This window comes from Silene latifolia, chromosome 11 (genome assembly GCF_048544455.1).
Source record: "Silene latifolia isolate original U9 population chromosome 11, ASM4854445v1, whole genome shotgun sequence".
Classification (NCBI taxonomy): domain Eukaryota; kingdom Viridiplantae; phylum Streptophyta; class Magnoliopsida; order Caryophyllales; family Caryophyllaceae; genus Silene; species Silene latifolia.
In genome coordinates, this window is record NC_133536.1 from 126,858,124 (window position 1) to 126,884,180 (window position 26,057).

Consider the following 26,057-nt stretch of genomic DNA (forward strand, 5'->3'; position numbering starts at 1 on the left):
CCATCGCAATGGGGTGAAGCAATTGCCTCAACCCATTTTGACACATAGTCTACTGACTACTAAAATGTACTGTTACCTTTTTATCGGACGGGAACGGTCCTTGGAAATCAATGCCCCGGACATCGAAAACCTCAACCTCTAGAATGCCGTTTTGTGGCATCTCATGTCTCTTCGAAATATTCCCCGACCGTGGCATGCATCACAAGTGAAACAAAAGACTTGGCGTCAAGCAAACAAAGAAGGCCAAAAAACCAGATGAAGTACCTTAGCCACGGTGCGCGATGGACCGTGGTGACCACCATATGAAGAGGAGTGACAGCCTTCCAGGACTATTTTGGTCTCCCACTGCGGAATACACCGTCTGTAGAGACCGTCTGCACATTCCTTAAACAAGTAAGGATCATCCCAGAAGTACTGTTTAGCGTTATAGAGAAAACGCTTCTTCTGCTGAGAAGAGAGATCGGGCGGCATCTTGCCACTGACAACGAAGTTGGTTATATCTGCATACCAGGGTTCCTGGTCAACAATAGACGATATAACAGCAATTAAAGTATCGTCAGGGAAAGAATCATCAATAGGAAGAGAATCTTCCCCTTCTTGTCGCATCAGTCGCGACAAGTGATCAGCTACAACATTCTCGGCCCCCTTCTTATCCTTAATCTGCAGGTCAAACTCCTGAAGAAGGAGTATCCATCTCAATAGCCGCGGTTTAGCCTCCTTCTTAGCAAGGAGATGCCTCAAAGCTGCATGGTCAGTAAAAACAGTAACTTCTGACCCAACTAAATAAGTACGAAACTTTTCTAAGGCATAAACTACGCCTAACGGCTCCTTCTCAGTGGTAGTGTACTTCACTTGAGCCTCATCCAGAGTTCGGCTCGCATAGTAAATAGCGTTCAAGGCTTTGTCTTTCCTCTGGCCTAGCACCGCTCCTAGTGCATAGTCACTCGCGTCACACATGATCTCGAACGGCAAGTCCCAATTGGGAGGCTGTATGATCGGCGCAGAGACTAAGGCCTGCTTTAACCTGTTAGCGAGAAAGACAAGCATCGATAAACACAAAAGGGGCATCTTTAAGCAACAATTTGTGTAAGTGGTTTAGCAATTTTGGAGAAATCCTTGATAAACCGGCGATAAAAGCCGGCGTGACCAAGGAAGCTCCTCACCCCCTTAACATTCACAGGAGGTGGTAATTCTTTGAATCACTTCCACCTTTGCTTTGTCAACTTCTATTCCCCTATCGAAACCAAGTGCCCCAAGACAACTCCCTCGTTGACCATAAAGTGGCACTTTTCCCGATTCAAAGACAAGGTTAACCTCAATACAAACAACTGCAACACTTTCTCAAGGTTAGTCAGACAGTCAGAAAAATCACTTCCATAGACACTGAAATCGTCCATAAAGACTTCCATGATAGACTCAATATACTCTGAAAATATCCCCATCATACACCTTTGGAAGGTGGCAGGGGCATTGCACAAACCAAAAGGCATTCTGCGATACGCAAAAACGCCCTTAGGACAGGTAAATGTAGTCTTGGCCTGATCATCTGGGTGGATGGGGATCTGAAAGAACCCTGAATACCCATCTAAATAGCAGAAAAATTTATGGGAAGCTAACCTTTCCACCATTTGATCAATAAAAGGAAGGGGAAAGTGGTCTTTCTTAGTGGCGGCATTCAGCTGTCTGTAATCAATGCACATCCGCCAGCCAGTCACTACTCGGGTGGGTATTAATTCGTTCTTTTCATTCTTTACTACAGTTGTCCCTCCTTTCTTCGGGACTACCTGTACTGGGCTTACCCATTTAGAATTACCTACAGAATAAATAATACCGCATCCAGCAGACTTCATTACCTCGGCCATCACAACATCCTCGCATCTTCCGGTTCAGCCGACGCTGACCCTGCCTGCAAGGTTTGTGATCCTCCTCCAGCTCTATCCTGTGCATACAAATATCGGGACTAATCCCCGTGATATCATCCAGTGAATAGCCCATTGCCTTCCTGTTTTTCTTAAGTACAGCTAACAAAGAGGTTAGCTGATCATCACTAAGCTTGGCACTAACAATGACTGGATACTGCTCTGTATCGTCTAGAAAAGCATATTTAAGGTGAGATGGGAGAGGCTTACGTTCCGGTACCTTTACCTCAATGGAGCAAAGAGTGCTGATCATTTGTTCCACCTGCTCTTCGTCATGCTCATCTAAATCATCAACAAGCAAATCCAACGCAGCATCATCGTTCTCTGGGCTATCTGCACACTCATCAAAAAGCATGAGAGCTTCCAGTGGGTCCTTCATGAAAGAACCCGACCAGAAGTCATAAATAGACTCATCAATGATATCGACCGAATAACAAGTGTCCTCTATCATTGGGTGGGCTAAAGTACTGGGCAAACTGAATGTGATAGCGTCATCCCCATCGCAAGAGTCGACGCCCTTGTCGACATCAATAACGGCCCTTTTGTACAAAGGAACGGCCTTCCTAAAATAATTTGGGTCCGGGTGTCCTCAGCTATGTCCAAAACAATGAAATCTACGGGGATGTAAAGCTTGCCTATTTTCACAGGCACATCCTCCAAGACACCTAGAGGTCTCCTAAAGATCTATCACCATCTCGTAGGGTGATGTTAGTCACTTTGAAGTGACTCATATTCAATTTCTTGCAGACAAGAAGGGGCATGACACTGACACTGGCACCTAAATCGCAAAGGGCATTGTCAATAAGCATATTGCCGATGACACAAGTGATAGAAAAGCTGCCCGGATCTTTCATTTTTGGAGGGGCCTTATTTAACAGTAAGTTGCTAGACTCTTCCATAAATGAAATCGTCTCAAATTCGCTCAAATTCCTCTTACGCGTCACAATATCTTTCATAAACTTGGCGTAAGTAGGAACCTGAGTAACAAGTTCAGAAAACGGAACAGTTACCTGGAGGTTCTTTACGATGTCCACGAACTTACCGTACTGTTGCTCGACCCTTGCATCCTTCAGACGACTTGGAAAAGGTACCCTGGTAGCGATGAGTGGTCCTGCAACCTTTCCTTTACCCTTATCAACGCGTGACGTCTCCACAGCAGGGGAAGATGACACGGTGGCGGTACTGGGTAGTAAATTGGAATTTCCGCCATTTACAGCACTGGATCGAACACTTTTACTGGTCGATCGACCAGTTTCCTCTTCAATTTCACTCGATCGACCTGTCTTAGTACTCGATCGAGTATCTTCTTCAGCATAGTCTCTCGATCGAGTATCTTCGAGATCTGTACCTCTCGATCGACTGCCACTGTCACTGGATCGAGTGACTGGATGATTAGAACTGCTCGATCGAGTAGTTGTGTTGCTCGATCGAGTGGTTACTGCACACGCAGCAAGTATCTCCTGCAAAAACTCGTCTAAATCATCTTCTGAATCATCATTAGCTGCCAATGTTTGGTTTCCTTCATGAGGAGGGTCATTTTGGAAGATCATCGCACTGACTGGATCGCAACTTGGAATAAACTTGGCTTGATCCGTCAACTGTGCGACTTGCTCTTTCAATTCCGATATGACCGTATCAGATTTCTGTGACATACTCAGCATAATGGACTTCAACTCGGCAATCTCTTCTCTCGAAGAGGGAGAGGCCGGTCGTGATACTGGCGTAGAAGGGGCAGCAACGCTCTTTATCTCGTCATATAGCTGGGAGAAAGGAACTCCCTGCTTGTACCTCTTATACGCAAGAGCGCGCTCTATACTCGCTACACATTCGTAGAGGTCATGTCCTTCCTCGCCACATCTACCACATGGCTCTGTATGCTCTGTAATCGTAGGCATATTGTCAACCAACCTTTGAAGAAACAGCTAATCTGCAACTGTCAAAAACTTTGCAGAAAGTGAGATCAGTCTCAAGGAATAAATTCCTCGAGACGAAAGACAAACTTAATTTAAACAACAAAATTGCGCCACCTCCCCGGCAACGGCGCCTAAATTTGACACGTCTGTCGCGTACCTGTCAAAAATAAACCAACTGGTTCCAACTAACTAATATAGCTAGGGAAGTCGGGTCGAATCCACAGAGAGGTAGGAACTTTTTGTTAAACTAAGTTCGTCAAGGTAACCAAAATGGGGGTTTAATAATTGTAATTTCTAAACTAACAGGGTAAAAAGAAGAGAAATAAAGGGAAGAGTTTAACAGATAAGAGAGAATAGCTAAGACAAGCGGTTCACCATAATTATCAGGTCGAGTAATCTAGTTCCCAGGTCAATGTAGTACGGTCTAAGGGGTAGCGAACGTCGCCTTTCGGTCCCTAGTTCACCCTAGAGCGTAAACAGTTTAACTTTCGCCCTCGCTGCGATACTCTATTGTTCGCTACTAGTCTCCCTCTTCCAACCTTTCGGTCCAGGTCAAGGTCCACTAAGAATAAGGGTCTAATTGCGTCGACTCAATTAGGCAATTACAGTTATTTGTAGCATTTTAACAACGAAGACGGTACCGGTATTAACCTAGTGATTCGATTACTCTCCCTTCAAATCATGGGTCCCCTATAGTCTTAGCATAGAGAATTAGCTACTCATATTTATCGAAGCAATAATAACAATAACCAAATAATTGAGATTAAACATGATGAATAAACTAAGTGATTAAACGATTATCAAGTAAGAGGGAAAAGGGGTTAAAAGCAATAAAAACGATAAGGAAATAATTAAATTGATAATACCAGATCAAGTGACAAGATCGAGAGTAGAATTCCCAAAAGAACAAGTTGATAAAGTAAGTGATGAAAATGTATACTGAAGAAGGAGAGGTAAAAAGAGATGGGAGTAACGTAGTGTTCTCCTTAGTCTTATCTTGTAAAAAATGTCTTAAACCTAATCCATAGACTCGATTAGCAAAGCCCACGAGAGATTAGGCGGAAAAATAAACTAAAAGCAGACGAAATCCTCTCGATCGAGTAGAGATATTACTCGATCGAGCTCCAAGTCATTCGATCGAGCTGGAACATCCTCTCGATCGAACACTGCTTGCTGAAAACTCCTCGATCGACTCTATGAACCGGTCGATCGACCAGTGTTGAGTGTATAAAGCATTCGATCGAGCACCAAAGCACTCGATCGAGCTATATATGCGCATCAGGACTTGAATTCCTTCCTTAACTCAGCTCATACGTCCTCCTCGTGTAAGATTCCTCCGCTCCGGCTCCTTATCTCCCATAAATGCATACAAATGGGACAATTAAGGCTCGATTTAGCTCCTCCTCGGTCAATTCCTGCAAATAACAATAAATAGACCAAAGTAGAATATTCGGGGGTATTTGTAGCCAGATGCTACATAAAAAGCACGGAAATGCGTGTAAAAATGAGGTGAAAACCTTATATAAAAGACACGCATCATCAACAAAGGACTCGATTTGGACACTTAGATGGATTGTTTTAAGGACCAACAACCTATATAAGGACACATTTAGAAGCTAATAAACGATTCAACCAAAGCAAGGCACGAAACAGCCTGTTTTGGACGAATATAAGATCCTAAATAGCTTGATAACTTTGAAAGAAAGCAATGGAAATAAGATTGTAACTTAAATGCTTATGAACTAAACATTCAAATAACAATTCCCACAATAACTTAAGGCAACAAAACAGAAACTTTGGGACTGTTTTGACACAAAACAATAACAAGACTCGGGATATGACTTGAGAAGATCACAAAGCAATCTCAAGACTCGGGATGTTGTTCAAGATCACAAAGCAAGAACTAATCCCCTTATGCACTTGGTCAGATCACAAAGCAAACCAAGATACACGACCCCAAACACTAAGTAATGGAGTTGTTCTAGCACTAAGCAAAGAACTAATCAAGGGTTTTGAGAAACCTCATAAAACTCATAATTTTCATTAACTCCAATCTGATTTTCTCATATGTCTAACTTGGTTTATATAGACCAAGGCTTACAATCTTGACCCTTGATTACAAGTTACATCTAAGGGCCACAAAATGAGCAGCTAAAAGGACATAAAAACAGCAGCCTAGGCCTCTTACAATGCTGAAATTGAAAATGACATAAAGCAAAGAAATGATAAAGTAAACTAATAGTCCAATCTTCCTTGTTTGTAGCTCAACTTCTTATTTATGATTATATGGACTGATTGGAGGCTTGTGGAACCGTGTATGACTCCTATTCAGCTCCCAAAAAGTCTCTTGAGCTTTGTTGGATCAAAAGAGGAAAGATTGATAGCGACATTTAGCTCATTGTTCAAAACCGGGTCCCCTTGTACCTTTGCTTTAGTTCTTCAAATAATTTCTGAATGGTAACCCTTGGAGATAAAAGATCCTACACAAAAACATCCTAAACTCACCAAAGATGTGAAATAGGGTGGTTGGAGGCATGACTTCTTAGACGGAATTGAAGTTGGACCTCGATTGTTGGTGACGGTTCAAAACCGGGTTTGGAGAGCATCTTAGGAAATCAGACGCATTTTGGAAGAGGCATATCTCTTAGCTCAAGACGAATATCAGGGCCCATGATAGCTCATTTGAAAGCTAAGGGATCTAACTTTCACCTCCAAAAAGAATCAACCTTATACGTTGAGTACATCTCGAGTTATTGAACCTTTAGAGCACGTAGGTCATGGGCTGTCCAGAAATGCGCAGTCTGTTTGCATCAGCCATATCTCAAGCTATAAACCTGATATGGAGGTGATTCAAAATCCATCGTTTTTCTAAGATACCAAGCTTTCTAATGACATAAGAATTATTGTATTTGCATGAGTAAAACTTGAGATATAGAGCTTGGAAGTTAGGCTTGATGTAATGACACTTCAAAAAGCGATGAAATGCATTCAATTGTGAACCGTTCCTTGGACTGTTTCTTTTGGCTTAAAAATGAATCACAATGCAACAAATTTTGTTGCAAACTCTCTTTCTTCAAAAGAATTTGCCCTCAAATTCTCGACATTGTCATCTTCAACCTCTTCACAATAAGACCACACACACCTCAAGAGATGGATTATCATGACTTCCTCCCGGATCATAGACTAGAATTGTGTATGGCAAGAGAGGTGTTGTTACTCTCTTGTCACCAAAGTTCTTGGACAAATCAGGCTCTAAGGACGTTTGAGGTTGCTCCTTACTCGGTTGACATGCTCCCAAGATGTAGCTTTTGAAGCAAGAACCATGGCTGATGTAGGAGGTCGGATTTGGTACACTCGAGTATGGAACAACCCAAGACTCTCCTCTTGCTTTACCCTTGCTTGAATCCGAACAAGTTCCACCATTGAACATGACCATGGACTGTCCAAACTCCATGGTTTGAAGGCTAAGTAGTCCTTGGTTAACAATCACTTCTCTAGGCCCCAAATCAGTAGCTTGGTCATTATTGATGGCTCCATGGGTAAGGGTATGGCTACTCTCCTCCTCACTAGTAGGCTCATTTAATGAGTTGAAGGGGGTTTTTGTTTCAAGACATGGGTTCTCAAAGATAGCACTACATGAGCTATTCATTTTAGCATAAGTGCTCATGACCTTTGGCTCAAGGGGCTTAGATTTAGGACAAGCAATATTTAAGCATGGCATGACAATTCCTTGGTCTAAACTCTCCTCTATCCCAACTGTTTTGGTTAACCCTAAACATTCCCTTTTAGCTAAAACCTCATTGTTTTCAGGCCTTGCTAAGCTCTTCTCCACACACAAAGCCAACTCAAGTAATTCACCATATGAATGCATCATTTCTAATTTAATCCTCCTAGCAATTTCAGATTTCAAGCCATTGTAAAATCTGATTCCCTTTAGAAAAGAACTTACTTCATTGTCACACACAAAGTGTAATTCCTCAAATAATCTAGAATACTCATGAACACTCAAGGAATTTTGTTTAAGGGTCTTAAGTTCAGCCAATAAATTATCCATGGTAGAAGAAGGTAGAAACTTTAATCTCATGTTCCTTTCAAGTTTAAACCAATAACATATTCTACCCTTCCCTTCCATCCTCCTTGAAAATGTAAGAGTATTATACCACAACAAAGCAACACCCTTTAAAGAAGACACAACCAGTTTACACTTCTCTTTATCATAAAAACACTTGTTCTCGAAATAGCATTCAACATCAAACAACCAAGACACAAATGCTCTACTGCTTTCACCATTAAAGGAAGGAAGTAATGGTGTGTTACCTTTGCTTCTAAGGCTAGGAGAGGAATTAGAACACTCATAGGACAGGAGGTGTTCTCCTTGATACAAATCAGGAGGTTTTGGTTCCCTTGGAACCCCATGGGTGCTTGTTGCACTCCTTGTATGCACATCACCTTCATACCCTTTTGTTAGAGCTTGCAACTTCATCATAGCTGCTTCTAATGACTTGGAAATGGAACCAAGATCACAAGGTTTCATCTTTGAGCATGGAACATAGGGTACAACACCAATAGCTACTGATTTACCCATGAAAAATCAGAATCACAACAACTTATGTAAAACTGTTTTTTCTAGAAACAAACCAAAGCTTTGAAAACCTCTCTTCACTCATTGGGTTGTTTTTGTAGTTTTAGATGTAGTTAGGAAAGATGAACACTCAACCAAAGCTCTGATAACCAATTTGGAGTAAAACTCTTAGGACTTGATTTTTGGACATATAAGACTCGAAAACAAGAACTAACTTGGACAGAATTAGACTCAACAAAGGACTCGATTTGGACACTTAGATGGATTGTTTTAAGGACCAACAACCTATATAAGGACACATTTAGAAGCTAATAAACGATTCAACCAAAGCAAGGCACGAAACAGCACTTCTTAGACGGAATTGAAGTTGGACCTCGATTGTTGGTGACGGTTCAAAACCGGGTTTGGAGAGCATCTTAGGAAATCAGACGCATTTTGGAAGAGGCATATCTCTTAGCTCAGGATGAATATCAGGGCCCATGATAGCTCATTTGAAAGCTAAGGGATCTAACTTTCACCTCCAAAAAGAATCAACCTTAGACGTTGAGTACATCTCGAGTTATTGAACCTTTAGTGCACGTAGGTCATGGGCTGTCCAGAAATGCGCAGTCTGTTTGCATCAGCCATATCTCAAGCTATAAACCTGATATGGAGGTGATTCAAAATCCATCGTTTTTCTAAGATACCAAGCTTTCTAATGACATAATAATTATTGTATTTGCATGAGTAAAACTTAAGATATGGAGCTTGGAAGTTAGGCTTGATGTAATGACACTTCAAAAAGCGATGAAATGCATTCAATTGTGAACCGTTCCTTGGACTGTTTCTTTTGGCTTAAAAATGAATCACAATGCAACAAATTTTGTTGCAAAAGAACAAGTACAAATGGTTCACACAACGAGTCACAAGGACTAATGAACAAGGACAAATAGTTTACACAACGAGTCACAAGGATTAATGAACAAGGACAAATGGTTCACACCACTAGTCACAAGGACTAATGAACAAGGAAAAATGATTCACACAACAAGTCACAATAACAAGGACAAATGGTTTTCACAACAAGTCACAAGGACTAATAAACAAGGAAAAATGGTTTAAACAACGAGTCACAAGGACTAAAGAACAAGGACAAATGGTTCACACAACGAGTCATATGGACTAATAAACAAGGACAAACGGTTCACACAATGAGTCACAAGGACTAATAAACAAGGACAAATGGTTCACACAACGAGTCACAAGGTCTAAAGAACAAGGACAAATGATTTACACAACGAGTCCTTGTTACAAATGGTTTAAACAACGAGTCACAAGGACGAATGAATAAGGACAAATGGTTTACACAACAGTCACAAGGACTAATGAACAAGGACAAATGGTTCACACAACGAGTCACAAGGACTAATGAACAAGGAAAAATGGTTCACACAACAAGTCACAATAACAAGGACAAATGGTTTACACAACGAATCACAAAGATTAATAAACAAGGACAAATGGTTGAAAGAACGAGTCACAAGGACTAAAAAAAAGGACAAATGGTTCACACAAAGAGTCATATGGACTAATGAAGAAGAACAAATGGTTCGCACGACGAGTCACAAGGACTAATGAACAAGAACAAATAGTTTACACAACAGTCACAAGGACGTATGAACAAGGACAAATGGTTCACACAACGAGTCACAAGGACTCATGAACAAGGAAAAATGGTTCACACAACAAGTCACAATAACAAGGACAAATGGTTTACACAACGAGTCACAAAGACTAATAAAGAAGGACAAATGGTTCACACAAAGAGTCATATGGACTAATGAACAAGAACAAATGGTTCACACAACGAGTCACAAGGATTAATGAACAAGGACAAATGGTTCACACAACGAGTCACAAGGACTAATGAACAAGAACAAATGGTTCACACAACGAGTCAGAAGGACTAATGAACAAGGACAAATGGTTCACACAACGAGTCACAAGGACTAATTTACAAGGAAAAATGGTTCACACAAAAAGTCACAATAACAAGGATAAATGGTTCACAAAATGAGTCACAAGGACTAATAAACAAAGACAAATGGTCTAAACAACGAGTAATAAGGACTAAAGAACAAGGACAAATGGTTCACACAAAGAGTCATATGGACTAATGAACAAGAACAAATGGTTCACACAACGAGTCACAAAGACTAATGAACAAGGACAAATGATTCACACAACGAGTCAGAAGGACTAATAAACAAGGACAAATGGTTTAAACAACGAGTCACAAGGACTAAAGAACAAGTACAAATGGTTCACACAATGAGTCACAAGGACTAATGAACAAGGACAAATAGTTTACACAACGAGTCACAAGGATTAATGAACAAGGACAAATGGTTCACACAACTAGTCACAAGGACTAATGAAAAAGAAAAAATGGTTCACACAACAAGTCACAATAACAAGGACAAATGGTTTTCACAACAAGTCACAAGGACTAATAAACAAGGGAAAATGGTTTAAACAACGAGTCACAAGGACTAAAGAACAAGGACAAATGGTTCACACAACGAGTCATATGGACTAATAAACAAGGACAAACGGTTCACACAATGAGTCACAAGGACTAATGAACAAGGACAAATGGTTCACACAACGAGTCACAAGGTCTAAAGAACAAGGACAAATGATTTACACAATGAGTCCTTGTTACAAATGGTTTAAACAACGAGTCACAAAGACGAATGAACAAGGACAAATGGTTTACACAACAGTCACAAGGACTAATGAACAAGGACAAATGGTTCACACAACGAGTCACAAGGACTAATGAACAAGGAAAAATGGTTCACACAACAAGTCACAATAACAAGGACAAATGGTTTACACAACGAGTCACAAAGACTAATAAACAAGGACAAATGGTTTAAACAACGAGTCACAAGGACTAAAGAACAAGGACAAATGGTTCACACAAAGAGTCATATGGACTAATGACCAAGAACAAATGGTTCGCACAACGAGTCACAAGGATTAATGAACAAGGACAAATGGTTCACACAACGAATAACAAGGTTTAAAGAGCAAGGACAAATGGTTCACACAACGAGTCACAAGGACTAATGAACAAGGACAAATGGTTCACACAACGAGACAGAAGGACTAATGAACAAGGACAAATGGTTCACACAAAAAGTCACAATAATAAGGATAAATGGTTTTCACAACAAGTCACAAGGACTAATAAACAAGGGAAAATGGTTTAAACAACGCGTCACAAGGACTAAAGCACAAGGACAAATGGTTCACATAACGAGTCATATGGACTAATAAATAAGGACAAACGGTTCACACAATGAGTCACAAGGACTAAAGAACAAGGACAAATGGTTCACACAACGAGTCACAAGGTCTAAAGAACAAGGACAAATGATTTACACAATGAGTCCTTGTTACAAATGGTTTAAACAACGAGTGACAAGGACTAATGAACAAGGACAAATGGTTTACACAATAGTCACAAGGACTAATGAACAAAGAAAAATGGTTCACACAACGAGTCACAAGGACTAATGAACAAGGAATAATGGTTCACACAACAAGTCACAATAACAAGGACAAATGGTTTACACAACGAGTCACAAAGACTAATAAACAAGGACAAATGGTTTAAACAACGAGTCACAAGGACTAAAGAGCAAGGACAAATGGTTCACACAAAGAGTCATATGGACTAATGAACAAGGGCAAATGGTTCACACAACGAGTCAGAAGGACTAATGAACAAGGACAAATGGTTCACACAAAAAGTCACAATAACAAGTATAAATGGTTTTCACAACAAGTCACAAGGACTAATAAACAAGGAAAAATGGTTTAAACAACGAGTCACAAGGACTAAAGAACAAGGACAAATGGTTCACACAACGAGTCATATGGACTAATAAATAAGGACAAACGGTTCACACAATGAGTCACAAGGACTAAAGAACAAGGACAAATGGTTCACACAACGAGTCACAAGGTCTAAAGAACAAGGACAAATGATTTACACAATGAGTCCTTGTTACAAATGGTTTAAACAATGAGTGACAAGGACTAATGAACAAGGACAAATGGTTTACACAACAGTCACAAGGACTAATGAACAAGGACAAATGGTTCACACAACGAGTCACAAGGACTAATGAACAAGGAAAAATGGTTCACACAACAAGTCACAATAACAAGGACAAATGGTTTACACAACGAGTCACAAAGACTAATAAACAAGGACAAATGGTTTAAACAACGAGTCAAAAGGACTAAAGAACAAGGACAAATGGTTCACACAAAGAGTCATATGGACTAATGAACAAGAACAAATGGTTCACACAACGAGTCACAAGGATTAATGAACAAGGACTAATGGTTCACACAACGACACACAAGGACTAATTACCAAGGAAAAATGGTCACACAACAAGTCACAATAACAAGGATAAATGGTTCACACAACGAGTCACAAGGACTAATAAACAAAGACAAATAGCTTAAACAACGAGTCATAAGGACTAAAGAACAAGGACAAATGGTTCACACAAAGGGTCATATGGACTAATGAACAAGGACAAATGGTTCACATAACGAGTCACAAGGACTAATGAACAAGGACAAATGGTTCACACAACGAGTCAGAATAACAAGGATAAATGGTTCACACAACGAGTCACAAGGATATAAACAAAGACAAATAGTTTAAACAACGAGTGATATAGAATTAGTATGTTTTAAGCGAATTCTATAGGTTAGAAATTATGCAGCAGAATTGTTATAATCTGACTGTGGAATTGACGCAAAAACAACGAACTAAATAGGCAAACAAAGTGTAAAACGTGAGAATTGAACAAGGAACAAGATAGATAAGTGAATCTCGCTCAATACCTCGCAAGGTAATCACTCGAAGCACTCAGGGTAACCTCGCAAGGTTTGGTTCGTGAATCTCGCAAGAAGCAACGAAGGAAGCACACAAAAGGTAGCTTTATTGTATTTCTGTCATCTGAAAGTAATTAGGTTACAAGGCTTTAATTTATAGTATCCTAAAAACCTAATCATACTTGGGCAATAAGTAAACTAGTTTCCTTAACTAATTAGGAAACAAATAACTGAAATAAGCAAACTAAGAATTCAGCTAGGATTAGTTAATTATAGACTTTCCTAACTTTATTTGTAATAGATTAATTAGCTAAATAATACTAATAACTCGGACCAGCTAACACATCTACACGGTTGGATTAACCGTGTACTCAACGTCTTCTGGGCCTTTATCCACCCAAGTGAGCATCGTCAAATAACTCGACCCAATCTTGAAGCCTTCGACCAAATGAGTTGCATTTCGACTAAGTAGCACTTCATTTTCAGTTTCCATCAATGCTCCTGCATCATTCTCTCCCTCTTTTTGAGAATTTGACCTCAAATTGTCGTCGTCGAGATATGGGGACAAGTCACCAACATTAAACGTTGCACTCACACCACCGTACTCACTTGGTAATTCCAACTTGTAAGCATTCGAACCGTAGCAATCTATGACCTTGAATGGGCCATCTGCTCGCGGCATCAACTTGTTCTTTCGCTTGGTGGAAAACGCCTTCCTTCCTTAAATGAAGCCACACGAGATCCCCTACTTTGAACACGGGCTGTTTTCGATGCTTATTGGCTTTCTCTTTGTATTTAGCATTCGATTTCTCAATTTGGGCTCTCACTTGTTCACAAGTCCTTAGAAATGTAGCCTGCCTCTCCTTTGCTTCAAAGCTCAGAAGGTCTTTCTTCGGAATTGGAACTAGATCAATAGGCAAAAATGGATTAATGCCATACACAATTTCGAATGGAGCACGCCCTGTAGTTACTGATGGAGTCCGGTTATACGCAAATTCAGCATGTGCAAGTTTAGTATCCCAATCCTTTGTAGTCTTGCTCACTAGGCCACGCAGTAAGCTCCCCAAAGTACGATTAGTTACCTCCGTTTGCCCATCTGTTTGAGGATGGTGCGAAGTACTGAACAACAACTTTGTACCCATCAAACGCCACAAAGTCTTCCAAAAATAACTAAGGAACTTCACATCACGATGCGAGACAATAGTAAGGGGAATACCGTGTAAACGAACTACCTCCTTATAGTACAAATCAGCAACATTCGTAGCATCATCCGTCTTGTGACAAGGAATAAAATGAGCCATCTTTGAAAACCGATCAACAACAACCATGATCGAGTCTTTACCCCTTTGTGTTCGTGGCAAACCAAGTATGAAATCCATGCTCACTTCGCTCCAAGGCTGTTTTGGCATAGGTAAAGGCGTGTACAGCCCTTTGACAAACGAGCTCTTTGCTTTCTGACACACAACGCACTTGCCCACAATTTCTTGGACATCTTTACTCATCTTGGGCCAATAGAAATGTTCACTTACAATGTCATAAGTCTTATTCGAACCAAAATGACCAGCCAAAGCTCCTCCGTGAGCTTTTCTAATAATCAACTCCTGAATTGACCCTTGTGGGATGCAAAGGCGATTTCCCTTAAACAAAAATCCGTCTTGCATTGTATAAAGTCCAGTAGGTTCAATCACCTCTTTAGCAAATGCCGGGTCAGCCTTGTATAACTCTTTAATATGCTCAAAACCCAACAATCTTGCATCTAATTCAACCAACAAACAGTGTCTTCTGGATAACGCATCAGCGACACCTGTTTTGTACTTGGATGAAAACGTGAATGATTGTAAAAACTCGGCCCACTTCGCGTGCCTTATGTTCAATTTTTGCTGTCCATGAATATGTTTAAGAGCTTCGTGATCAGAATGTAGCACGAATGGTTTCGGACGCAAATAATGACTCCAATGCTCCAATGCTCGTACAATAGCATAAAACTCTTTGTCATAGGTTGAATAGTTCAGCCTTGCACCTCCAAGTTTCTCACTGAAATAAGCAATGGGTCGTTTCTCTTGGATCAACACGGCACCAATCCCAACGCCACTCGCATCACACTCGACTTCAAATAAATTCTCAAAGTTGGGCAGCGCTAAAACAGGTCCAGAACACAACTTTGTCTTCACTTCTTCAAATGCCTTCTGTGTAACACCCCGATTTATGAAGGAGCCTTTAGCAAGACATTCCCTAATAAAACGGACTGTTACCATCTCGGTTTCCCGAGGTAGTGAATAACAAATTAAACTCCAAGGCAATTTATATAATATTTTAACTTTAATTATTACAAATTCTCTTTTCAAATTAAATTACAAGAACTGACATAAACAAAAGTGAAGTCTTCTAGATGATGATCTAATACTAAGTCGTCTGATCCAATGTCTCACGCCCATCCAGCTCCCGTCCTATCTCTTAAACCTGTCAAGTCTGCTCCCCATAAAACGGTTCATCACAGGTGTTCACGAATACACAGGGTCAACCACGAGGTTGAGTAGGGAAAACAATAAAACAATAAAATATGATATGCATGATACTCCGTCACCTCCATCTCCATCTCAACTCATCACACACATCTCATACCCCGAACGCCTGACCATACCGATCCCGGTAGACTATAAATATCGACCGAAGTCGATCCGCCACTCAACGGTGAGGACACCAGGGCAAGTCCTGCAGAACCCGCCTGGGCCTTATCACAACATCACATCGTATCTCCACATCGTCACCACCACATCCTCCTCCAACTCCAATGCATATGAAATGCTCAACAGTAATTAATGCAATGCAATATGTATATAAACCATCTGAATCGATAAATCATAAAGTCATGCCGTTACCCGATGTTGTGATATCATACTCAATACGGTCAAATCAGTCGATCACATTTCCGAATATAAATGGTAACGTAAATCAACAACCAGGAATCAAGTCAACACAGTTCAACAACGTTAATAGAGTAAGTGTATTCCCCTACCTCAAAGTGCCAGCAAATCCAATTAAGCAGTTAAGCAGTCCAGAAATAAAGCAATGAATTTGATTATCGATCCTTCACGAATCCGTCACCTAAAACAATTGTAATATTTATTATAACTAACTACTAAATATAGAATTTCCCAAAATGGAAACTTTCCCGAAATAGTAACTTTCCACTTTAATCAGTCCCGACTCAAAACCCGACTTGAATTATTTAACCGACTCGGGAATTAATTTAAATAACTACTATGATAGATAAAATATTGAACGAATTAAACATTTTAAGAAAACCCGACTCAAACATAAAACAATTCAACAACCCGACTTAAACCCGTCTTTTATTAATTAAATAACTCGGAATTAAATTAATTAGTTAAACATACGACCCATTAACGAATTATAACGATTAACTATGAAAACCCGTTTCAAAAACAACTCGAATAACCCCTCACGCACCCCGTCCCTTCGCACACTCACACACCCCTCACGCACCACCTAGCCACCACGACAACCACGGACTGACCCCCACTTCGTCCCCACCACCAAGCAACCACCACCAGCCTGGTCGACTGCCGCCGGCGAGTCGAACCAGGGCTGGCATTTGGCCTGGTTCACCGCGCATCATCACCAACACCCACTGTTTTCCTTTTTACCACCACCGCAACCAACAACCATACCCCTGACAACCACCACGCCCTTGCTCGCCGTCAGCCCACGAACACAGACAACCTAGCACCACCTTGTCGACCTCCCCCTAGTCGACGGTGGCACCACCCCAAAGCTACCCCTCTAAACTCTTTGAAACCTATACCCAAACCCGTTTGACCACCCCTGTCGACAACACCTCCTGCCGCCTATTCCACCGCCTAAAACCCACCTAACCACCACCAATAGGGACGACTCCAATCACCCATTACCACTACCCCGTCACCAACCACCCTTATCCCCTCCCTGAGACACACAACCGCCACCAACCACTCGACAGAAAAACAAAAACAAAGGGGAAGGGTGTACTCATACCTTTCTTACCGCCACAACTGCCACCAGGGCCGCTCACGGACGTCGACAACCACTCTAAGGCCTTCCTTGCTGCTCCGTCAATCACCCACACTCACCTTCTCTCTCTCGATTTGCGTGTTGGTTGGGAAAGGTGCCGCTGAAATGAGGGTGGCGGGTGAGGGAGTAGGGTTTTCTAGAGTTAGGTAACTTAGGTTAAAATTAGGTTAAAAAGGTAAATGGGTCATGGGTAAATGTTCTTGGGTAAATGGGTAAGTGCCATGAGTCCGCGTGGTTGGTAAACGAATTAATTAACGTGACTTCATATAATTAAGCCCGTCTCGACAAGCTTACAAATACTCGATCCTACGATATCAACACGACTAAACAATTAACTCGACTCAACTATTATCCCGACATAATTAGTAAAATAACATATAATAATTATACATAACAATATCCGTTTAATTAATTATATAATATAAAATACGGGGTATTACAGTCTTCCCCCCTTAAAATGAACTTCGTCCCGAAGTTCGCTCATCCACCGAACCTCCAAGAACCACCGTGGTTACCAACACAGATTCCCTAGTACCAGAACCCATGAACTTAAGCGGGTGAAACGGTATGTTACATTCTACCCTCCTAAAAAGAAAGTTACGTCCCGGAACTTACTTCATGCAAATCTATCACCACTCATGAACTCGTGCAACTATCGGAGCGCCATAACAGCAGCAGTTTAATTACACAACATAGAGAACTCATTTGTATGGGTACCACGCAACGAAACATCAGCGAAACACCCGCTTGAACAAACTACGATCTACAATTTGATCAACACCACAATCTATACACAAGTGGGACATAAACCTTAAGATTTTACAATCCTACCCAACTAAAAACATGGTTACGTCCTCGTAACCTCTTCTCAACTTTCATATTCCAATGTAACAAAAACACCGTCAACAACATGTAATCGAAAAGAACACATGACCAAAAGATTGCGCAGCAAAGAACATTAAAGTTGGAAACAAGGTTTTATTATGAAATTAACTGATTGTCAACAAGTATCACTTATTACTTAGTTCATGCTTGATTTAAAACACAACATCGAACTAAAAGAACAACAAGAAGGAACCAAAGGTTTACACGGTTTCACAAATGACCGATCATGGTGTTACTAGCCCTAACCTAACGGTCCTTTGGTCGCGCTTCCTCTGTTTCTGGTGACTTCTATGTCATTCCCTTTTCTGGTTCACCTCTTCCCGAAGTCCGGCATGGGTGGTTCGGTCGTACTTTCGGCATCGGTACATTAGCGTAAAATTCGTGTCTCAGTCGCCGCTATGAAGTCAAAGGTATGCTCGGGCGGGTATTTGGCCCCGCCGCAGTAATTGGGGTCACGGAATAGCCTCATGCAATGGGTGGTCAACTCTCTCATATAAAATCGTTTCTTTGTCCTTTAGTATACCGAGTCGGGAATAGAATCGATAAGGGTATACGCTCTTAATCGAGTATTAGTTAAATATTCAGGGTGCCCATTATGGCCATACATGTCCATGGCAGTGCAAAGTCTCTCACAATGCTCATTAAAGTCAGCATCAAGTGACATGTAACAGTCTTGCGGGTGTACATTGTAGGGATCCATCCTACAAAATGGAAGGTTAACAAATTTAGACACAAGGGTGTTAAGACAAGGGATTCATCCTCGAGGTTTAAGTGTGCGAAAGATATATAACAAGTTTTCAGGGTAACTGTTGTAATACCAGGGTTTTGGTCAACTCAAGATCACCACAATTCGCATTATCTACCGTAGAACAATCATTTTAGAAATATCAATCGCAAGAATACACGTAAACCAGCATACAATCTACATTGACCCCACCAAACTCCACTCCCAAGTCAAAACCGTTACCAATTCCGAATAATTGAACAATCTGCTACTAATAAATCACCAGGAGTATTAAAATATGCGGTACATGAGCATTACTTAAACACCTCGAAACCATAGAAAACACAACACGCAATCAAAACCTTTTTACTCATCAGACATACAACACGAATTGGCCAACTTGTTTGATATAAATTCTGAAACATATTCGCTAATAAAAGTAACAACATATGATCCATGCCAACGCAACACTACTTCCATATCACACATGTGTTTGACATCATAGCAACCATATCGTTCAATTGTGTCCAGCAACTTAGTACCACTCATTTTCAAAAAACAACCGATTTCGCATAAATAGTTTCACATACATTCACCATCGTATACTTTGTAGAATTCTAGCTATAGTAAAAGATTAGCAACTTGGAAACTTCACTGATTTGCACGACTTAAATACTTAGGCAACCCGTAGACTCAATTAAATGTAACTATAACTACTATCATTTAAACCAATGCATATCATATGAATCATCAAAGGGTTATCCTATTATAATTGTCAACATAATTATCATAACAATCTTCATGTTAATATAATTGATAGTAACGACACAAGAATATAAATATGCCAATTGTCGTGTTATATCAAACAGTTTTCCTTTATATCATACCCACGCATTTGCAAGAATCACTTTAGTGCTTTACGACATTGTAATAACGAACATATTCAATAACAAAAATAACAACACTGTTTATTATCATGTTATAGGTTTTAGGTTCGACTGAAATAATTTAATACAATGAAGGCAATAAGGATAACTATCGGCACACAGACTCACATAAAGGACCTTAGGACCCAGATGACATCCTACATGTGGGAACATTTAGACATAACCATTACTACCGTTCCTGTGTAAAATATTTAACATCATTATTGTAAATATTCATGCGAGTACATTAGGACATTTAACGCCACCAATTTACCAAGATATGATAATATGGTTTTATGTTTATGTATACCCGACCACTATACGAATAAGATGCACACCCAGAGACATTACATCATGCCAAATGTATACAAAGTATGCAAACAATTGGACTCGTATAAACATTTCACCCTCGATTAAGAATCAAATTAAGCCATCCAATTTTACTCATGCTATCATGCCAACAATGTTATCAACTAAGTTTTAAATTTTATCACTTGTTAAGATATATGACTACTGAACATGCGTGCTACTATCATCATATAAAACATTATAATTTCACCTTACTAAGGCTCATGAATTAATCAAACAATCGTGTGAAACTTAGCATAGAACGCACATTTTTACAGTCATGATTCACGTTGTAACTTTCAAAAATCACAATTAAATAACCGTCCAACGAATACTTGAGTTAGATTACTTTTCATAACATACAGAGAGTTAATAATTTGTGATAAAAAGAATGAGGTCGAAAGTTCAAGAATTCAATTTTTAAAGAATTTTACAACTCAGTTGGTCCAAACAAGTATGTGACAGCAATTGGTCCGAAACTTGGGTCAGTTTGCAAAGCTTACCATTTAATATAGAGACATCAAGAATTTGCGTGGCTTATCAATTTGAAAACGTGTGCGAAACCTCTAGTCAATGGAGTTGGAATTACGCAAAAATCATTTACACAATTTAAATGAGGATTTTTACAAAAACGTTGGTCAAAACATCACTGCACAGGAACTTCCCGACCACAGCCCACTAAAACAATTATTACTCTTAATCCGTATACCCTATAAGCATGAAACCAGCGCCAAAAGAACACTAACTCACGAGGCTATTTCTCATAAAATTTTCATCCGTAGAAAATTAACAGGAAGGAAATGACAGCAAGATCAATTACAGAGTAAAATCAAACAAAACGGATCTCAACACTAAATCATTCATTTTCCATGTTCCAAGCTCTTACAACCATACTATCGATGCTAACTCATCCTAACTTAAATCTCACACTTTTGTATTTACGTAAACATCTATCCCATAGAAGTCCCTTTGCCTCCCGACCTACCCCTTACATCTAATCACGATTGCTACGACTAGAAACAAGCAATCCAATGGTGTCTCTCATTACTATCACGATACTATACTAGCATGGCTTTGGGGATCACATAACCACATATTACCAGACATAATAGCACTATCAACACGTCATTCACATCCATCCAGATAAATATCATAAATTCGCAATTATTCTCACGCTCACGATTACCACAATCCAACGCTTCATTGATTATCCATCCAGATAAATGTCATAATTTCAGCACTAGGTCTCAAGGTATACATCAACTCGCTTATATCCAAGGTTTTCCTTCTAACTACCCCATTCACTCGTTTTCTCTTGGGTTGCCTGGTTCAAAACTGAGAGGGCAAAAGAGCACGCATTAAGGGCGCCTTCTTAACCGCACTGTGAGCTCCTAGCAGTTTATTCCCAGGGGTTCATTTTATTTAGACACATCCTACGTTCATTAGGTTCATTGGTTTAGGCCTGAGGATCGTTCGCTCTGATACCACTTTGTAACACCCCGATTTATGAAGGAGCCTTTAGCAAGACATTCCCTAATAAAACGGACTGTTACCATCTCGGTTTCCCGAGGTAGTGAATAACAAATTAAACTCCAAGGCAATTTATATAATATTTTAACTTTAATTATTACAAATTCTCTTTTCAAATTAAATTACAAGAACTGACATAAACAAAAGTGAAGTCTTCTAGATGATGATCTAATACTAAGTCGTCTGATCCAATGTCTCACGCCCATCCAGCTCCCGTCCTATCTCTTAAACCTGTCAAGTCTGCTCCCCATAAAACGGTTCATCACAGGTGTTCACGAATACACAGGGTCAACCACGAGGTTGAGTAGGGAAAACAATAAAACAATAAAATATGATATGCATGATACTCCGTCACCTCCATCTCCATCTCAACTCATCACACACATCTCATACCCCGGAACGCCCAGCCATACCGATCCCCGGTAGACTATAAATATCGACCGAAGTCGATCCGCCACCTCACATTTGAGGACACCAGGGCAAGTCTGCGAGAACCCGCCCGGGCCTTATCACAACATCACATCGTATCTCCACATCGTCACCACCACATCCTCCTCCAACTCCAATGCATATGAAATGCTCAACAGTAATTAATGCAATGCAATATGTATATAAACCACTGAACTGATAAATCATAAAGTCATGCCAGTTACCCGATGTTGTGATATCATACTCAATACGGTCAAATCAGTCGATCACATTTCCGAATATAAATGGTAACGTAAATCAACAACCAGGAATCAAGTCAACACAGTTCAACAACGTTAATAGAGTAAGTGTATTCCCCTACCTCAAAGTGCCAGCAAATCCAATTAAGCAGTTAAGCAGTCCAGAAATAAAGCAATGAATTTGATTATCGATCCTTCACGAATCCGTCACCTAAAACAATTGTAATATTTATTATAACTAACTACTAAATATAGAATTTCCCAAAATGGAAACTTTCCCGAAATAGTAACTTTCCACTTTAATCAGTCCCGACTCAAAACCCGACTTGAATTATTTAACCGACTCGGGAATTAATTTAAATAACTACTATGATAGATAAAATATTGAACGAATTAAACATTTTAAGAAAACCCGACTCAAACATAAAACAATTCAACAACCCGACTTAAACCCGTCTTTTATTAATTAAATAACTCGGAATTAAATTAATTAGTTAAACATACGACCCATTAACGAATTATAACGATTAACTATGAAAACCCGTTTCAAAAACAACTCGAATAACCCCTCACGCACCCCGTCCCTTCGCACACTCACACACCCCTCACGCACCACCTAGCCACCACGACAACCACCAGACCTGACCCCCACTTCGTCCCCACCACCAGCAACCACCACCAGCCTGGTCGACTGCCGCCGGCGAGTCGAACCAGGGCTGGCATTTGGCCTGGTTCACCGCGCATCATCACCAACACCCACTGTTTTCCTTTTTACCACCACCGCAACCAACAACCATACCCCTGACAACCACCACGCCCTTGCTCGCCGTCAGCCCACGAACACAGACAACCTAGCACCACCTTGTCGACCTCCCCCTAGTCGACGGTGGCACCACCCCAAAGCTACCCCTCTAAACTCGCCTGAAACCTATACCCAAACCCGTTTGACCACCCCTGTCGACAACACCTCCTGCCGCCTATTCCACCGCCTAAAACCCACCTAACCACCACCAATAGGGACGACTCCAATCACCCATTACCACTACCCCGTCACCAACCACCCTTATCCCCTCCCTGAGACACACAACCGCCACCAACCACTCGACAGAAAAACAAAAACAAAGGGGAAGGGTGTACTCATACCTTTCTTACCGCCACAACTGCCACCAGGGCCGCTCACGGACGTCGACAACCACTCTAAGGCCTTCCTTGCTGCTCCGTCAATCACCCACACTCACCTTCTCTCTCTCGATTTGCGTGTTGGTTGGGAAAGGTGCCGCTGAAATGAGGGTGGCGGGTGAGGGAGTAGGGTTTTCTAGAGTTAGGGTAACTTAGGTTAAAATTAGGTTAAAAAGGTAAATGGGTCATGGGTAAATGTTCTTGGGTAAATGGGTAAGTGCCATGAGTCCGCGTGGTTGGTAAACGAATTAATTAACGTGACTTCATATAATTAAGCCCGTCTCGACAAGCTTACAAATACTCGATCCTACGATATCAACACGACTAAACAATTAACTCGACTCAACTATTATCCCGACATAATTAGTAAAATAACATATAATAATTATACATAACAATATCCGTTTAATTAATTATATAATATAAAATACGGGGTATTACATTCTGAGCACTCGGAGTCCAAACAAACTCCCCTTTCTTGGTTAGCTCGGTAATTGGAGCCATAATTGAGCTAAACCCCTGGATAAAACGCCTATAAAACGACGCCAAACCATGAAAACTACGGACTTCAGTCGTGGATTTAGGCACTGGCCAAGCTTGAATAGCTTGACCTTGGATGGGTCCATGCTTACTCCTTCCTTTCCTACAATGTAACCAAGAAAAACAACACTTGACACCATAAAAGTGCACTTTTCGAGCTTACCATACAGCTTCTGCGTTCTAATGACTTCAAATACAGCTCTAAGATGGAGCTTGTGTTCTTCTTCACTCTTGCTATAGATGAGAATGTCATCAAGATAGACAACAACAAACTTGTTAAGGAACGGCCTTAACACTTCATTCATGAGCCTCATAAACGAACTAGGTGCATTACACAATCCAAACGGCATGACAAGCCACTCATACAACCCCTGTTTCGTTTTGAAAGCGGTCTTCCACTCATCCCCTTCACGAATCCGCATTTGGTGGTAGCCACTCCTCAAATCCAGTTTAGAAAACACACATGAACCGGATAACTCATCTAGCATATCATCAAGTCTTGGCATAGGAAAACGGTACTTAATAGTGATGTTATTCACGGCTCTGCTATCTATACACATTCGCCAAGTTCCCTCTTTTTTCGGTACCAAAAGAGCTGGTACAGCACACGGGCTCAAGCTTTCTTTCACATATCCTCTATCTATCAATTCTTGCACTTGTCTCTGTAATTCCTTAGCCTCTTTGGGATTACATCGATAGGCTGGTTTATTAGGTAATGCAGCCCCTGGAAGTAAGTCAATTTGGTGCTCAATCCCCCTCTTTGGTGGTAACCCATCAGGTAACTCGTCGGGAAACACATCACTGAACTCACCCAATAACTCCCGAACTCTCGCATCATTACTCTCCATTTTTTTCACCTCTCGAACAACCAGTAAGTATGCTGGTTCCCCTCGAGCTACAACCTCCTCGGCCTCATTAGCATCTAAAAACAAACTGTCTTTTGCAATAGGTTTGTTATATTTGGTTGGTGACAATGGTTTCAAATGATACTTAGCTTTCCCTTTAGAAACAACATAAACATTACTTCGTCCGTCATGTTCCACCTTCCTATCATATTGCCACGGTCTACCCAGCAAAATATGGCAAGCATTCATCGGGATTACGTCACATAATATCTCATCTTTATATGGTCCCAATTGCAAAGAAATTAAAGCCTGTTTCTTTACCATAACTGAAGAGAATTCAGCCGAGCATTCCTCTTTTGAACCCGGTTTTGGACCTTGCACAAGATTGAGGTCTAACATGAATTCCGTCTAAGAAGTCGTGCCTTTTTCCAGCATGGGACTATTCCTTGGTGAGTTTAAGACATTTTTGTGTAGGAACTTGTATCCCAAAGCTTTTCCTATCAAGAGTTTGCCAAGCTTTAAAAACCGTGCGCAACAAAGACCATGGCTGGAGCATGCTTAGTTTTTTGTGCATTATGTCGCTATCAACATTCCTCTTTTGATCAAAAATAGCTCAAGGGCCCTTAGGAGAGTATTTGCAGCATTGCCAAAGTCTTCCAAGTGAGTCCAAGTGTGCATAAACAAGACTTGAGCTAATAAACAAGGGATTGTTGTACTATTAGTTTACTTTCTATCTTTTATGCTTTATGTCCTTTTCTTTTCTGAATTCTTGTAAGGCATGGGCTGCCGTGTTTTGTGGCTATTAGCAGCTCTTTTTGTGGCCTTAGGATGCTATCTTAGATGAAGGGAGGGGATTGTCTTGCTTGTCCTATAAAACCAAACACAACCCTTAGACAAAATCAGATTATTTTGAATGAAAAAACCCTAAGAAGCAACCTACTTGCTTTCTTCTTTATCTTTGCTTTGTGCTTGATAAAACTCCCTTGCTTAGTGCTAGGAGGTTGGATAAGTCCTTTGCTAAG

At 40.5% G+C, this 26,057-nt stretch overlaps 2 long non-coding RNA genes across 2 annotated transcripts; both read right to left on the reverse strand.

The window, feature by feature from the left end:
• Nucleotides 1-15,563: 15,563 nt before the first annotated feature.
• LOC141615073 (uncharacterized) lies at nt 15,564-17,531 on the reverse strand. The gene is made up of 3 exons (XR_012529599.1): nt 17,355-17,531; nt 16,336-16,424; nt 15,564-15,788 (listed from the first exon to the last, which is right to left on the reverse strand). It is a non-coding gene; the product is annotated as an uncharacterized LOC141615073 (long non-coding RNA).
• A 3,778-nt stretch (nt 17,532-21,309) lies between these two features.
• LOC141615074 (uncharacterized) lies at nt 21,310-24,017 on the reverse strand. The gene is made up of 3 exons (XR_012529600.1): nt 23,615-24,017; nt 22,594-22,682; nt 21,310-22,043 (listed from the first exon to the last, which is right to left on the reverse strand). It is a non-coding gene; the product is annotated as an uncharacterized LOC141615074 (long non-coding RNA).
• Between the last annotated feature and the right edge of the window lie 2,040 nt (nt 24,018-26,057).